The sequence below is a fragment of the Clarias gariepinus genome, chromosome 11, assembly GCF_024256425.1.
Source record: "Clarias gariepinus isolate MV-2021 ecotype Netherlands chromosome 11, CGAR_prim_01v2, whole genome shotgun sequence".
Taxonomy (NCBI): domain Eukaryota; kingdom Metazoa; phylum Chordata; class Actinopteri; order Siluriformes; family Clariidae; genus Clarias; species Clarias gariepinus.
In genome coordinates this window covers 32,031,582-32,048,892 of record NC_071110.1, presented here as the reverse complement: position 1 = coordinate 32,048,892, position 17,311 = coordinate 32,031,582, and the positions used below count along the sequence as shown (strand labels likewise).

The 17,311-nt window shown below is 38.5% G+C and overlaps 1 protein-coding gene across 1 annotated transcript in view; it reads left to right on the top strand.

The window, feature by feature from the left end:
* Positions 1–17,311, top strand: part of lsamp (limbic system associated membrane protein) — a 713,842-nt gene that overhangs the window by 466,874 nt on the left and 229,657 nt on the right. The window lies entirely within an intron of this gene.

Below are 17,311 nucleotides of genomic sequence, written 5' to 3'. Positions count from 1 at the left end.
GCTTTCTGTACAATGCTCCTGTCTCCTGCTGTGCAGGTATGAACGTGTTAAATCGGATTATTTGTAACCGCGGTGCGAGCAAAAATGCATGCCCTACTATTAAATTGCATAAAAGAAGAACAGCGTGCAGTGTTTCATTTTTTTGTGGTCTGAGCGTGTACCTGATCCTGAATCATCTCACCGAAAGAGCATAAACATAAGCGTTTGGATATTGGCACACAAAATATGGAGCGATACTCTAAGGAAGGTGAAAGTTAAAGAGAATCATTATTTGTGACCAGACACTAATGTATCACTACGAGCCTGAGAGTTACAGTAACAGCAAAATTTGGAAGAGAGTAGAGAAACATCCTCAATCACTGACAAGGAAAAAGTTCAAAAGTCAACCATCAGCTGGAAAATTCATCAACGTTTACAGTTTTTGTTTTTGGGTGCTAAAGGATCCTCCCTATAGTCCTGATCTCTTTCTGTCAGACTTTCAACTGTCGTCAACTGCAAAGACGAAGGTTAACTTTTAATGGACAAAGTGTATTGAAAACGAAAGAGATTATGTCCAAAAATTATGTACTGTTTTTGTCTTTTCTAAAAGCTACTTATAAAACATTCTACATTATATCTATGTTATATCCTCATATATCTATGCTGTAGCATTACAAAAGAGGCCCAAACTCTTGTGTGGCATGACAATTCCCCTGTGAGAGCCACAAAGCCAACTCGGGTGTGTTATAGATAGAGTGGAAGCCCAGACTGAACTCAACCCAACTGAACTTTTTTGGGATGGCCTGAAACTGTACAATACATCTTGACATAAGTACTTTTTGATACAGTGGTACTTTATGGATTCTTTTCAAAGTAAGTGTTTTCCATTAAGCTGGACTCGGCATGCTGAGAAGGAAACGATGACTTAAAACTCTGTAATTAGCACATTGCTCATTTTCATTTTCTCTCTTTACTCAGCTTAATCACCGTCCTGTTAATGAAAATTAAATTAGTTTCAGACCGAATGTCTGTAAATGGCACAAACAGAAACATAATAATCTCATCTGTACAGCTCGCCTTACACTCAATATGATCACGAAGCAATTTCTCAGCCTTCACCACCCATTCAAGTCCAGAAGGAGACGTAATTGCCCAGTTTCTGGATTTACGGCATGTTTTTTTGTGCAACCGCAAATAAGAGAACACAAACACTCGGGATAAAGTGCTGATACTAGGAGATGCTGGTGAAATATGTTAGTTAAGATGTGTAGTGTATGGTGTGTCATTGCTGTCTCGGACACACTCACAATCACAACAGAAAAGCTTTCAGGAAAAAAATGAACCATATTGATCCATAAAAGGACATGTTCTCATGGCAACTACCAAGAGGAGCAAAGTACCGAAGGGTGGTACATTTTTTTTTTCTTTCTTTACTGTGAAACATAGTCTGAGTTTGTTGGATCCTGTTAGATGTTCATTCCTAGTTGTGAGCCTAAGGTATTTAGATCTAGTGGTGACATATTACACAGATGCAAATCTATCTCCATATTACAATTTTTCGCAGGAAAACATCTAATTCATGGTCAAATGTATGGTTTGATTACATTCTTTAAGCAAGGAAAAGGGATTTATTTGCCAGGAACCACCAGCATAGGTATTTGAGTATTGCAAATACTAACCCAACTCAAGTTAAGCAAGTAAAAATACAAGTTTTACCATGTACTTCATTAAATCGATTTTTTTAACATCTAAATAAAATGATTATTAGTAATAAAATTAGATAAGAAAATGAAGCAAAGGGTAACCAAAAAAGAATAATTTGAGATTTAAGCCCAATCCCAATTCTATTTTCTACCCCTTCCCCTACCCCTCGCCCCTTCCCCTTGTCCCTTGAAACGAAGTGGAAAGGGGAAGGGTTAAAATATTTCCCCTAATATTAAAATATTTCCCCTCGACAAACTGCCGCGCTACTGAACATTTATATTTGTTTGTAGCATGCAGTTAAGTGTATATGACATAAAAATATATTTTTGTAATATTGCGCAATCGGCGCTATCCGCTAGCAAATTTTAGCGTTTTTTTTGCAAACGTTTTTTTACAAAACATCACCATAAACACAAACACAAGACTAAAATTAATATACATATATTGAAAACTTGTCATAAAAACCCTTATAAATGGAAAAAATTTGTTACATTTATGGGTCTGCTCGCTCGAGTGAGCGGCCATCTTAAAACTTTTGCTTAGCCCTTCGTTTAAAGTGAGGTCCCGAAAAATCTTCGTTTGGAGGGCTATCTGGCCCTTCCCCTTACCCCTACCCCTCCAACCAAAAGAGAAATTAGACACCCCTACCCCTTCACGTGAACGCGCCAAACGGAGGGGTAGGGCTAAGTGTAGGGGTAAGGGGTAGAATTGGGATTGGGCTTTAATGGTAAAATACAGTATGTTTTTTTGTTTACAACTGCTATGTTGATGACACACAACTGCATATCTCTTGAAGGAGCTTAAGGGTAAGAAACATGAATTGAAGCTCCGTCCAATCCCACTACTTATTTCTGATAAGACCGAACAAAATACAAGGACCATGCATAGTTAGAAATGATTATTTTCCAATTATGTAGCAACGCTTGATGGCCATTCAGTTACATCCTGTGCAGCAGTAAAAGGCTTTGGAAGGATTATTGACTCCACTCTCTTGTTCGAAGCTCATGTAGAGAATATTATTGGATAGTCTGAACAGGACCGTTTGGGATTGGAGAATACTCCAGGCAATACATCAGACATCTAAAAAAGAAAAAAAAGAAAAGACAAGTGTGCCCTGGTGGTCCAGCAGGTAGTGTTGCTGCCTCACAGCTCGAGGCTCTTAGATTTGATCCTGAGCTCAGCCAGTCTTCTTGTATATTTTTTTTCCCTATGTCAGTGTGGGTGTCGCCAGGCTCCTCTGGATTCCTTCTATTTCCCAAAAAACAACAAGTTGAGGAATTGGCTACACTACATTGACCCTAGGTGTGCATGTCCTGCATCTTTGCGATAAAGAGGTTAATGACGACGAATTGATGCATGGATGTTCTTACTGTACCTCTACAAATCTATGTTATTGGGACATTTTTCTTTGTCTGACACCCTTGAGCTCATGACATGTTTCCATCGACCTCATTTTCCCCCTAAGATTATTGCATTTTCTGTATTTAGTCTGTGTCCCACATCGCATATAGCTCTACTAAAATATATTTAAAGTAGTGTATGATATACAGTATAGATAGTCTTTGATAAAATTGCATCTGCTGATGAGATATTTTTTCTGATAACTTCAATCAATTCAAGTGAATGTTTAAAATCTGATATTAGATGCACAACAGTTTCAAGTTTTAAAGATGTTGTCAGCATCTGAGAGCAGGGATAGAAAAAAATAAAAGAACGGGTGGTACTACATTGCTACTTTTGTCATGAATCATTACCTGTGTGGGATGGAGGGAGGATGTGTGTGTGTGTGTGTGGGGGGGGGGGGGTAGACGGAGACGGGATTCAGCAGATGCGGTGAGTGAGAAAAGCTGTTTCCTAATCAGGTGGAACAGCAGTGCGTCCTCTTATACCACCTGCCAGACAACACAAGAACAAACAATCCATGACTGCTACCTTTGTAGGATCTTCATACAAGTACTTTAGATGTCTTTTCCTGCTTATGTCATCAGTACTGAGAGATAGGGCTTTGAAAAGTTTTTGGTCAAGATACCTTGCATTTCTGGTCAGTTTCTGGTCAGTTATTCCTTTGTAGAACATCAATGAAGTCTGACATGAGAATCAGATTAGGTTCAGTGATTTCATTGGCAGCAGTTGTTTATTAAACATCTTATTTACACATTTATCATTGATAGAATGATAGAATAAGCACTAAAATATAACATAATAATATCCCAGCGGAAATCAGGGCATCTATAGAAGGTCTATAAAACCTCAAGTCTCCTTAAATGTTCTTTATCACACAAAATAAGATATTGGTAATTAATCTGAGAAGATACTATAAAGACAACTCCAGAACTTTCATAGGAGGCTTTGAAATACACAGTGCATATATCTGGCAGCTGATAACTAACAGTTTTAGGGATTTAATAGGAGTATTACAAATGATCCCATGAGGTTTCTAGTTTGTATGGTCCTGAAGATGTCCTGTAGTCCTAACTGCGCCCACTAACATGTTGAGATGTCTCTCATTTTTATACCTTTTTAAGCGATTGGCAGCAGGTTATTAGATTACAAAGGATTATGAGTATGACTTAGCAGTGGTAGCTCAGTGGATTTAAGCTCTGGGTTAATGATCTGAAGGATATTAGTTCAGCTCCACAAAGCTGCCACCATTGGACCCTTGAGCAAAGCTCTTAACCCTAGGTGTCCCATATCATGTGTGTTCTGACCCCAAGTTCCTAATAAGCTGGGGTATAAAGAAAAGAAAAGACTTTATTTATTTATTGGATTTTTTCCCCCCGATTTTCTCCCTAATTTAGTCGTGTCTAATTCCTCCCCGTCACTAGGGGGCTCCCACATTAAGCTACTACTACCACTCAGTCTGGAGGCCAAAGACTATCACATGTTTCCTCCGAACCACGTGACGCCAGCCGACCGCATCTTTTCGAAGTGCTTGCTCACACACTATTGGGGGCGGAGTAACACACTCGGAGGATAATGCTATCCGCTCCTTCCGTCAGTGTGAGCTTACAGATGCCCGTGATTGGCTTTAGAGCCGTGATTGATGTGAGAGCACTAAATACTTCTCATCCCACTGTTCTGTGGTGGTGAAGCAGGAACTCAGATTGCATACGAAGCTTTTTGTCAGCTGACTTCTTATCTGCAATCATTAGTTGTAGGTAGTAATGGAAGCAATTAAGTAAGGAACATAAGAAACATAAGGGAGAAGATTCTAACCAATAGTTACTGGTCCAGGAAATCCCAGGAGTAGAGCAACAATCCAAGAAATCCTAGGTGTAGAGGAGGTGCCAGTTGAGGTAGTTGGAGGATGTTACAGTACCAACGCCCCCTGCTCGACTCACATTAAATCTGTTATCTCTCAGTGGATGGATCAAATCCCTGGCTAAATCCAGAAAAGGGTTGAGAAGGTTTATGGGTTCCTCTAGGATGCACTGGAGTCTGTGGCTGAAGATATTATGGGTTGACGTCTCTATTTGTTGCCACCATACTGTATATAAAAAAAAAAGGTATTTATAAATGAACAAACATGACTAAAGTCCGTCAAATTTATTTAAGCTTGTTGAATCGTTGCAAGATTGTTGCAGGTTCTTAGAAAAGTGAAAGTGATAGACAAATCACCGTATTGCCAAAACAAACTTTATCTTATTTGTAAAGGTTCTTTAGGAGAGAGTTTTTGTTTGTTTATTTTTCCCAAGACTGGAGGTGTGTAGTGTCCTTGAGTCACATGCCTCATTTCTAAAACTTTGCATGGAATCCAAGAAACAGGAAACGATGAGATTTAGGTCCTGGATGCACATAAATAGCACTCAGATGGTGCAAATTATAAAAGAGAGAGACGTTTCAAAAAGTAATAATCTCCACTATTAGATCAAATGAGGAAATGTTGATGCAGGCCATCTTGCATCCACTTTAGTCAGAGTCATTTGTGCATCTCATATCGCTCGCACATTAATGAAGTAATAATGCTTTGAATTAAGCAAATTTGAAAACCAAATTTATGCCCCGAATGTTGCCTTTTTTTTTTTTTAGGCAAAGCAGGCTCATGGAATATTTTTGGAACCCACAATTGCCTTTTGATGTCAGCTTATTCAGCCGGAGTGGAAAGCGACCTGGTGAATATTGGTGACATCCTAATTGCAATGTGTTCTCTGGCCCTGAATGATGAGATCTACTGTTTAAAAAGAGATACCGATGAGGCAGTTCATGTTTCCTGCTGCTGGAAAAATACAGGAAATCGAATCTCTGAACAGCAATCGGAAAAGCTTTATAAGCCATCTTCTGCTGTCCAACTGTATAAACACAAACAAGTCTACCGTCTGTTGTTCTGCAACACCAACACACCATTTTAACAGTCCACTCACTGGGAATTGACTTACTCCAAAAAGAGAGGAAAAAAAACACAACCAATTTATTTTAGAGTGAAGTAAAAGTCAGAGTCTGACTGTTTTATTCGTGCCAAGATGTACTTTTTCGGTAGATCTGATCTACTTTTGCTTTTATCCAGCTTGTCTTACTTTTCTATCGAGCTCTTACTGGCTTTTACATCCTCTTTTTCCGTCAAGCTTTTCTTTAAAAAATTGCAAACATTTCTTTACCGATATCCTCAGAACATCTTGATCATCAGCACTGACCTCGTTTTTACATCGAAACTACTGGAAACTTTTTTTTTCATGCCAAATTCAGACATAGTGCACAGTTAAGTATCTACTGGTTGCTTTCTGTATCCTGGATTGCAGACACATCTTTTCACACATTCGTATCTCGGGAGGCAGATTGAGTCATTTCACACCTTTTTTTTTTCTTAACCAGCATGTTCGTTACTGGATTTTTTTAATTATAGCATTTTTTTTCTTTGTCACCTTTCAAGAAGTCAGCGTCCCTGTTTTTTGGTTTTCTGAACAAATTAATTGGAGCTAAGTTCAAATATTTGTTTTTGGATGTTGCAGAGTCGCTCTCACGTTTACGTTTCCGCATGACAGATTTGAAACGGTGTAAATTAAAAAACAAAACAAGAAGGAAAGAAAGAAAAGACTCTCTTTTTTTCCTTTTTTTCCTTTAAGGCTTTATGGCTTACTCCTGTTCCTTCACTCTTACTCATTTCTCTCTGTGTGTTTCTGTTTAAGTGTGCGAGGCTTTGCCGGGTCACGCCGAGCCTGCAGCACAAACCAGTGTAGCCTGTTCGCTTCCAGAAAAGCCATGAAATTACTTCTTTTTTTTCTTCTACATTAGGAGAGGAGACGGAATATTCCTGTTTTACTGCACATCGCTGCCTAACTTAATGTTCCATCTGTATCTACTTAATGTTGTGGATGTCCTCATGACCTAGATTAGCTCATGTGAAATAAAAACACAAAAAGATCAGTGCTTTGGAGTCAATACGACAGGAAGTTCGCTTGAGTTTGTGAGGAACTTATTGCCTATCTACAGTATGATCAGACATCATCCACCCCTGTAAATGGAAACACACTGCAAGGTCACACTGCAGATATTTTTTTCCCTATGGTATGAAAGGTTGCTTATGCTTTCATTCTATTGCATCACCATATGTTATAGGAACAGGGGGAAAAAAAACATTCTAAGATTCATTTAAAAACGGTTCCAAATAAAGCGCTCCGGTTAGCATGAGTCCGTCGGCCTTGACTTGGAGACGACTCTGACCCAGAGGTGTCTGTTCCATTTCGCTTTTCCTTCCCAGCCGACTCTGGGAGCGAGGACCGAAGCCATCAGAGCGTAGAGGAATATAATTTCTGCCGTAAGAAGCTTACAGCGGTGCTTCCTTTTCCAGAAACCCAGTAGCTTTGCTAACTTGTGACAGATGGCAAGTCAGCGTTCTAGATAAGAACCTGCACTTAATTGGGAGGCCTGATTGGAGTTATGTAACAGACGTACACGAGGATGAGTGCAGCCAGCCAAAGATGGCCAATTATTTTTGACACGCCAATGGAAGTAAACTTTGGGATTGGCTTTCACCAGATGATTACTAAGTACAAAATATAGAAGAGGATTTGACTACAATCTCACTACACAAGATCTGTTTTTATTTTATGAGCTAAAAAAAGCCTTTTTTTTTTATTTATGTATTAATACAAGAGTATACATGCTCTTCCTGTGGTTGATAGGTTTCCTCCAGATACTCCGGTTTCTTCCCACAGTTGAACGGCTTGCATTTGTGTTTCCAAGCTGCCCGTAATTTGTGATTCATCAGACCAGGCTATGTGGGTTTTTTTTCCCCACTCTTCAGCTGTACAGTTTTGGTGAGCTTAACCTCAGTTTTCTATTTCAGTTTTCGTTTGGCCGAATTAAAACCTGATGTGGTCTTCTGATGTTGTAGCTCTCCCACACCAAGGTTTGACATGTTGCGCAATCGCTAAGATTCTTTTTTGGTCACCACAAATGTTTCCGAGTAACCGTAGCCATTCTGTCAGCTCGAACCATTGTGACAGGTCTCACTTGACCTCTCTCACCAATAAGACATCTGCTTACTCTGACTCTCTAAATAAACTCACCACTTAGCTTCACCACTGCTGGGTCACCACCGTTGGGTCATTGGGCAAGACCGTTAAACCTACGCCCCATCCAGCCCATTTGGATCCAAACCCAGTTAGTAAGTATGACACCAAGAGCATCTGGCGTAAAACCTCTGTGTCAAATTTTACAGGTCAAATTGATCTGCTCACACTCAGTAGATGTAAAGAATTGAGAAAGACTTATATTCCTATAATGTCTGCATCATTAATTACAAAATTTATTCATTACCAAATGCCATATTTCTGCAGAAAATGTCTACAGGCAGACCATACATTATGTGCCATACTGAAAAGAGAGTAAAACCCTTAATAAAAAGGCAACAAAAAAAACCATAGACTTTATTACAACTGTAAATATGTAAATATTTATGATATGTATATATGCAAATATGCTTGAGATAATGTTGTTTTGCTTTTTTCTCAAAGTATTGAGCTGTAAACAGATTTAATGTTTATTTATACAGTAAATCTCAATAAACTTTGTTTGAAAAGCACCCCCCGGGAAAAAAAATGGGGGAAAAAAAATCTCTTCTGCATAAAAATCTAAAAACTCAACTGTTTTTAAAGCAGTGCATCTGGCCTCCAAAATCAATCAATTAATCAATCAATCAATCAATCTATCTATCTATCTATCTATCTATCTATCTATCTATCCATCTATCTATCTATCTTTTTCCCTATTCTGATCTTGGACTTTAAAGTTATTTGAATCTACCATTATACAGTGGTGTGAAAAACTATTTGCCCCCTTCCTGATTTCTTATTCTTTTGCATGTTTGTCACACTTAAATGTTTCTGATCATCAAACACATTTAACTATTAGTCAAAGATAACACAAGTAAACACAAAATGCAGTTTTTAAATGATGGTTTTTATTATTTAGGGAGAAAAAAAATCCAAACTTACATGGCCCTGTGTGAAAAAGTAATTGCCCCCTGAACCTAATAACTGGTTGGGCCACCCTTAGCAGCAATAACTGCAATCAAGTGTTTGCGATAACTTGCAACGAGTCTTTTACAGCGCTCTGGAGGAATTTTGGCCCACTCATCTTTGCAGAATTGTTGTAATTCAGCTTTATTTGAGAGTTTTCTAGCATGAACCGCCTTTTTAAGGTCATGCCACAACATCTCAATAGGATTCAGGTCAGGACTTTGACTAGGCCACTCCAAAGTCTTCATTTTGTTTTTCTTCAGCCATTCAGAGGTGGATTTGCTGGTGTGTTTTGGGTCATTGTCCTGCTGCAGCACCCAAGATCGCTTCAGCTTGAGTTGACGAACAGATGGCCGGACATTCTCCTTCAGGATTTTTTGGTAGACAGTAGAATTTATGGTTCCATCTATCACAGCAAGCCATCCAGGTCCTGAAGCAGCAAAACAACCCCAGACCATCACACTACCACCACCATATTTTACTGTTGGTATGGTGTTCTTTTTCTGAAATGCTGTGTTACTTTTACGCCAGATGTAACAGGACACGCACCTTCCAAAAAGTTAAACTTTTGTCTCGTCGGTCCACAAGGTATTTTCCCAAAAGTTTTGGCAATCATTGAGATGTTTTTTAGCAAAATTGAGACGAGCCTTAATGTTCTTTTTGCTTAAGTGGTTTGCGCCTTGGAAATCTGCCATGCAGGCCGTTTTTGCCCAGTCTCTTTCTTTTGGTGGAGTCGTGAACACTGACCTTAATTGAGGCAAGTGAGGCCTGCAGTTCTTTAGTTGTTGTCCTGGGGTCTTTTGTGGTCTCTCGGATGAGTTGTCTCTGCGCTCTTGGGGTAATTTTGGTCGGCTGGCCACTCCTGGGAAGGTTCACCACTGTTCCATGTTTTTGCCATTTGTAGATAATGGCTCTCACTGTGGTTCGCTGGAGTCCCAAGGCTTTGGAAATGGCTTTATAACCTTTACCAGCCTGATAGATCTTAATTACTTTTGTTCTCATTTTTTTCTGAATTTCTTTGGATCTTGGCATAATGTCTAGCTTTTGAGGTGCTTTTGGTCTACTTCTCTGTGTCAGGTAGCTTCTATTTAAGTGATTTTTTGATTGAAACAGTTGTGGCAGTAAACAGGCCTGGGGGTGACTACAGAAATTGAACTTTTAACTGTGATAAACCACAGTTAAGTTATTTTTTAACAAGGGGGGGCAATTACTTTTTCACACAGGGCCATGTAGATTTTAAGTTTTTTTTCTCCCTTAATAACATAATCTTCATTTAAAAACTGCATTTTGTGTTCAGTTATGTTATCTTTGACTAATAGTTAACGGTTTTTGATGAGCAGAAACATTTAAGTGTGACAAACATGCAAAAGAATAAGAAATCAGGAAGGGGGCAAATAGTTTTTCACACCACTGTATTTTTCCGCTGTGAAAGGATTGTCTGATTATATAAGCACATGAATGTGTAGGTGTACATGTGTTCCGTATAAAGTTCTCCCTGCGTGTATATGCAGAGAACGGTCATGCCTTTAGAGATGAGGTGTATAATTTAAGCAGAGTGTGCTTAAATTATAAAAATCACCTGTGTATAGTTCACGATCAGATTTTTTAAAATATATTTTTTTAATAGAAGCCTCAGAGATGGAGCTATGCCAAATCGCATAAACTCGTGCACTTGGAGACAGATAGAATGTAATGGAATGAACTCCATGTCCCCCAACACACCACCAGCATCCCTAATGTCGTTAGCAAGCCTTTCGCTTTACTCTCATTTCTGCGTCTGATTTATTGACTTTCCTTCCGTTAATACTTTGCTACTTGTATCAGAGCGCACGTACTGTAACTCAACTCTAAATAGCATAATGAATTACTAAACATAATACTGACTCAATTAATACGGTCTTTTATGGATTATTCCCCATCCTCCAATCTGGTCTAATCAATAAGTCCACACTGTGTTGACTTTTATTAGCAAAAGATATTGAAGAAATGAAATTTGTATTAGATTTTATTTTAAAATAGAGACAGCGACTCATTCTTTCACACCCTTGTCTAATATTAATAAATAAAAAAAAAAAAAAAAAAAAACGTCTGCCACTTTTGATCAGCACTGATTAAACCCAGGAATAATCTTTAAAAATATGACTGCCAATGTGGGATTATTAGATATTATAACAAGCTCATGAGCAGGGATGGTTGTGATGGAGACAGTAATTCAATTCACCAGATAAAAGCATTTCCAAGCTGAAAATTCAAGGAAATGCAAGTAAATGACAATTTAAGTGAGATAACGATGTCCGGGTGCTTATTAAATTTCCAGGAAGCCCAGAAGAATAAAGTAGGCTGCTCGTTAGCTTGTGAAAAGGCATGTCTAGTGCTAGGATTAGATTTATGGTGTTAAATCAAGCAAGCCTTTGCCATTTGCGCTAAAGTCCGTCGTGCATGTGTTTGTGTGGGTGGTTCGACAGGACGGTCGGGTGTTTATCAGGATGTTAGCCATAGTTCTCAAGGGGCTTGCTTCAGTGTCAATTATTTGCCGCTGGCTTTCCTTTTGTTTGCGTGTTTGGGACAGATTTGTTATTGGAAGTTGTGTTTTTACATAGGAATCAGTTTTGCAGTTAACATACTGTGTATAAACAGGTGCTGCAGTTTATATTATTATATATTGGATATTTATGAATCTTAATCCGTTTCAAGTTCACAGGGACTTCATGGGTCTCCATGGGAACACCATGCAAACTCATCTGGTTCCCTTAGAGGGTAAAAAAAAAAAGTATGACTTTTGGCTCGAAATCCCAGTAGGATTTACGCCATCAATTTATGAAATTCCCACTGTCACCAATTAACCTCAACCTGTAGAATAAAGTCTATATGAGACTCACATGGATGGTCTGCATAACACGGTGGCATGTAATAAATATTTCACATGAATGACTACGCCATTAAAATTCAATAGGAGCCACAGAAATCACACTCTATTCCCTTTAAAAATCCAATTGGATTGTAAGATAAAGTGCACTAGGGCAGCACAATTGTGCGATGGGGTAGCATTTCTGCCTCACAGCTCCAAGGTCTGGGTTTGATCTTTAGCATGAGTTACTGTCTGTGTGGAGTTTCACATGGATTTGGCATTTCCCCTCGCAGGCTTTGAACTCAGAATCTGCAGACTATAGGGTAAATGTTTCTGTTGTGCCACTTAGGAGCCTTAACTTAGAGCACAGAGGCAACATGAAGAATTGTTGTCTTTTTCAAATAATCTACAATAAAAGAACCGAACAAACCCTCCATGATGCCACTCTAAAAAGCGCTTTAAAAAGCTCAGCTACAGTATGGGAGGTTTGGTCGCCATTGTGGCAGGAGCTGACTCCACCAAATCCCTGGGTTAATCCGTAAATAGGCAAATTGACGGAAGGAACAGAGCCTGGATGTTGCTTAAAATACAAGATAGCTAGCTTATCTCTAGCTGAGCTTAAATGCTATGGTAGTTAATGTTAAGTTCCATCAATTCATCCATCTATTAGCCTCTGTAGTCTAACTAGGCACCGTGGAGGCCTGTGGTGACTATTTATTCTTACTTCGACAACCATGGTAGGACCTCTGGTCAACATCCACACACACATTTGGGAATGCCAATCAGCTTTATCTGCATGTCTTTGGACTGTACCCAAGCACAGGGAGAATATGCCAACTCCATGCACACTGAGGCAGGAATTGAACCCAGAGCCAGAAGGTGCAAACCGACATTGCAAACCACTAAGAGACCGTGCCGCCACCATTAATTTATATGCTTGCATATGTTGGACGTTTTACCATGGGAATTGACTCCCTTCTGGAGCCAGCTCCTTGTGATCATCTTAGGAACTGCATGTTTTGGCACTTGAAACTCTTTTTTTAAAACCGGAGGTTGCGCCTTGATGGTTGCCTTGGTGGATTCTGAGAAGCACGGTCATATTATGACTTTAATAAGCTTCAACAGAGAAAATACTGCATGCTGAGGCTCATGTCCCAACTATTTTCATTTTGTGAAAAATGCCTTGCGGTTAAAAATAAGCTTCCTTGTTTGCAGTGCAACAAGAATCCTCTTAGATTTTGGTCTTTCAGCGGTTAAGACGTGATAAACACTGTTCCTCCAATTAGTTCCCAATCTGCATGTGAAATAAAAGCGATGTGTGGAATCCCACCGAGTTCATTACTAAAGCCACTGAGACCAGCATGATGATGCAAATGTTCTTAAGCATGTTGATTATCAATAAGCCACAGTTAATAAACACTCTGATCCTCATAACTACCAGTTTAAAAGTTATTTTTCATTCTTAACTACTCTTTTACGATATCAATGAAGGGATGTGACTGGATTCACTGTTAGAGGAAACAAATCAGTTGTTGGTAATGATTTTCGAATTACACCACATATACCAAGACACGATGTTTGGTATTACGTGTCACCTTGTGCTAATAGATACCTATTAAATGACATACGTTCAAATACAGCTGCTGTAATGAGCACTTCTGCGTTTGTAATTGTGGCCTTATTCATGTCTAAGAGATTTAAGTAATGGCTGTCGATAAATCCTGGCTGTCATTTCTCAATGTCGAAAACAGCCTGTTCTAACCAGTTTCATTAATAGCTGGGTAATGGATTGGATAGATATGGCGGAATTAAAGTGCTTGATAAGTCACATTATTTCAAGTTCACTGATGAATGGTGGCCTTGTAATTAAATGGTTTCATTCGGGGGAACTGGCACGGTGAACGGGCTGCTTGATGAGTAACGGATCACTGAAAGGTAACGCATCTGAACGGGAAAATTGGATGAAATAAATAATAACGCATGTGTTGACCCATTCAATGTCCAACTGTTGTAAACGTATTTTTAATGTCAGGGTTGGAAATTGATTTGAAATCACTGTTTGTGTGGTTCATTGCTTATTACTGTAATATTGGACCTTTTTATTTATTTATTTTTAAAACACTGAGGTCCATTGCAGAAATTTCAAGACAAAGTCAAGATTGCACTAGATGAGGATATACTTGTAATGGGAACGTTACACTTGCTAAGATATCAGGAGGTATCACAGTTGCCTCACGGATTTATAGATTTTCCACTTTGATCCTTAGCTTGGAATAATTCTTTAACATGTTCTCCATGATACACCAGCTCTGGAGCAAGGGTGGGATAAGAAACTAGACTACTGCACCTCTTTATATGTTAGATTGGATCAGTCATCTCTTCAGCGCTTGCAGTTGGTTCAGAATGCAGCAGCTCAGCTCTTAACTGGGACTAGAAAGCGTGAGCACATTACCTCTGTCTTAGCTTCACTACACTGGCTTCCTGTTCTGCCTTCAGGATTGAGTTTAAGATTTTATATTTGTTTTTAAGATTTTAAATGGGTTGGTGCCTGTATATTTATCAGAGCTTTTACATGTCCGCGCTCCCGTTAAAGCTCTGCGGTCGTCTAATCAGGTGCTCCTGGATGTTCCGAGAGACAGATTTTTTTTTTGACATTGTAAAGCACTTTGGTCAACCAAAATGTTTTTAAATGTGCTATATAAATAAACCAAACTAAACTAAGAGCCCTTAGTGGCAGGTTAGCCAGGTTGGACCTTGAACCCTTCAACTGTCTGATCAGTAATCTAAAGCCTTAAACGAGGAGCCACCACCCATGCCAATAAGGCACGTAAAGCCAGCAGAAACTCAGATGTTACTCCATAACATACATTATGCTCCATGACATACAGATATATCACTTTTAATTTGCCATTAGTTTTATCCTGGCAGTTACTCATAAAAGAAGTAAGTTTTGGCCCTTTGTTAAGTAACAATCCCAGGAAGATCTTGCTCCAGATGGTTCAGGCACCTGTTTGATTTTCAGATGTCCTGGAAATGGAGTTACTGTTTTGACACATCTATGGTTTAGCCTTTGGGCAAGAAATAGACAGAGGAAGAAAATGTTTTTTTTTTTTCCCCAGATTGTCAAAATCCTTTTGTTTTCAGCTGTCATCATACTGCGAGTCTGTCCAGGGCTGTGAAAATCGGGTGTGTTTATTTTTGCTCAGAGAACATGGGGAGCTGTCCTGCATGTTAAGTGACGTCAAAAGCTGATGCTGGACCGGATCCGCATTACGCTCACAGCTTCTAGAACAGAACAGTCTATTTATACATGTGCTGTGTGTATAGTCCTGATAAGGGGAAAAAAAAATTTAGTCATACTGTTGGGGGGGAGGGGGGGGGATAGTGATGGAGGGGGCTATGGTTAAAAAAAACAACAACAACAAAAAACATAATACAAAAAAAAAAGAAACTTTAGAACTCTGATCACATGATCAAACTGTTAGTCAGTGATAGCTATGTTATTTTATAGAGAATAATGTTAAATGATAGAGATTTAAATGTATGAAAAAACATAAAAATTACTGCCTTCATCTTTAGTAACACTCTGTGTTGGATTGTACTACGAGGAGTGTTCGAGTCTAACCAGGACTTGTGATGAAATTTCTGGTGAATGATAGAGTAAAACTGATTGACATCAAACAAAACACTTCAAGCTTCGTACACTTTACTAATCGTAAACCATTTGAACAGCGCAAACAGAAGGTCATGCGTTTGTGAATGAGTGGAAGGTCTGGTCTATGGATAACTTGTTGCCCACTTGTGTAAAAGATGAATCTGTCCATGTGAACTGTACACACAATCATTCACCAACACCACTTGCACAGAACTCGGCTGGGAGTTATTGCAACATCCTCGATACAGTCCGGACCCCACTCCAAGCCATTTCCACATGTTTGGGCCATTAAAGGGGTTCCTGGGAGGCCGGCGTTGCAGACGTTAAGCCAACAGTCTGATTATGGCATGCGCTGTACTGAGAGAACTTTCTACCTTGATAGTATCCAAGTTTTTATAATTGAACATATCTGTTTTGGTAGCAAAAGTGTTGTGGAGTTGTGATTTGTTATTCAGAAACTCGTAGCTTATTTGCGACAAAGATATTGTCGCCACAGGTTTTCCAATGGGACAAATTTCCAGCAACATTCTGGCAAACCTGCGGGAAAATAACAGAATAAAAAATTTATTTTTGGCTTGAGGTTTATGATAAAGTTAGCCTGAGGTCTGCTGAAAGTTAGCTGCAAACCTTATTTGCATATGAAAATATAAACTTGGCCAAACTTTGCAGAAACATGGCCAGAGGTTCATCACAACTGTTTGCCAAAAGCTTAAAATTTCTTTAAGGTCATACATTGCTTTAGAGTGTGTTTCCCATAAAGCATTGTCTCAGTCACCCCAAACCACTTCTTTGTTGGAAAAAGGAAAAAAATAAATAAATGGAATATGACTTTTTGAAATCGGTAGAACACTTGAGTTTGTGTGTGTGGGTGTGTTTATTTAAAACGATTAAGATTTTACATAATTTCCCACTTTTTGTTTCCACTTTTTGGTGTGCTGCGAGAGACCATTTACAATAATTACATTAAACGTTTTTACCTTGCCCTTTTGGAATTGAGATTAAGATGGAATTAAAATAAATTTATTCTTATTAATTGTTAACAAAATTATTGAAATTATAAATCATTCAACTTATTCATTTATTAGAGCATTATTTTAGATGATGTGATTTATTCTATTTCTAGAAAAAGAAAAAAAATCTTATATATTAAAACAGTTTAAAGCCTAAAATGAAATGTTACTAATCTAAAAATAGAAAATGTCATATTTACTTTATGACTATTATATTAATAGGAAATGCTAACTACAATTGACTGTTTAAAGATAACATATTAAAGATATGTTCATGTGCTCAGACGTCTCTTTCGCGGTGTATTCAGCTGAAGTTGATAAGGTGACTGTATAATTTTTGTGCAGTTTATAAAAGAACAGAAAGCAATTGAAGTGCTGCATCCCACTGGATCAAAATTAAAACAGCTTTAATACTAATAATTGTTTTATTGATAATTTGTCTAAAACAGTGATTAGGTTAGCCTCAAGGTTGTATGGTGTTTTTTGTATTGTTTTCTTGTGGAAAAAAAATCTTGATTGATTTCCACATCTGGCACGCCATCTAACGGGACCGCGTTCAAGGTGGAGAACAAAAAAAATTTATCAAACATTCCCATCTTGATATTTTAACTATTTAAACCATTAAACTGTTGATTTTACTATTTTAACCATTACCATT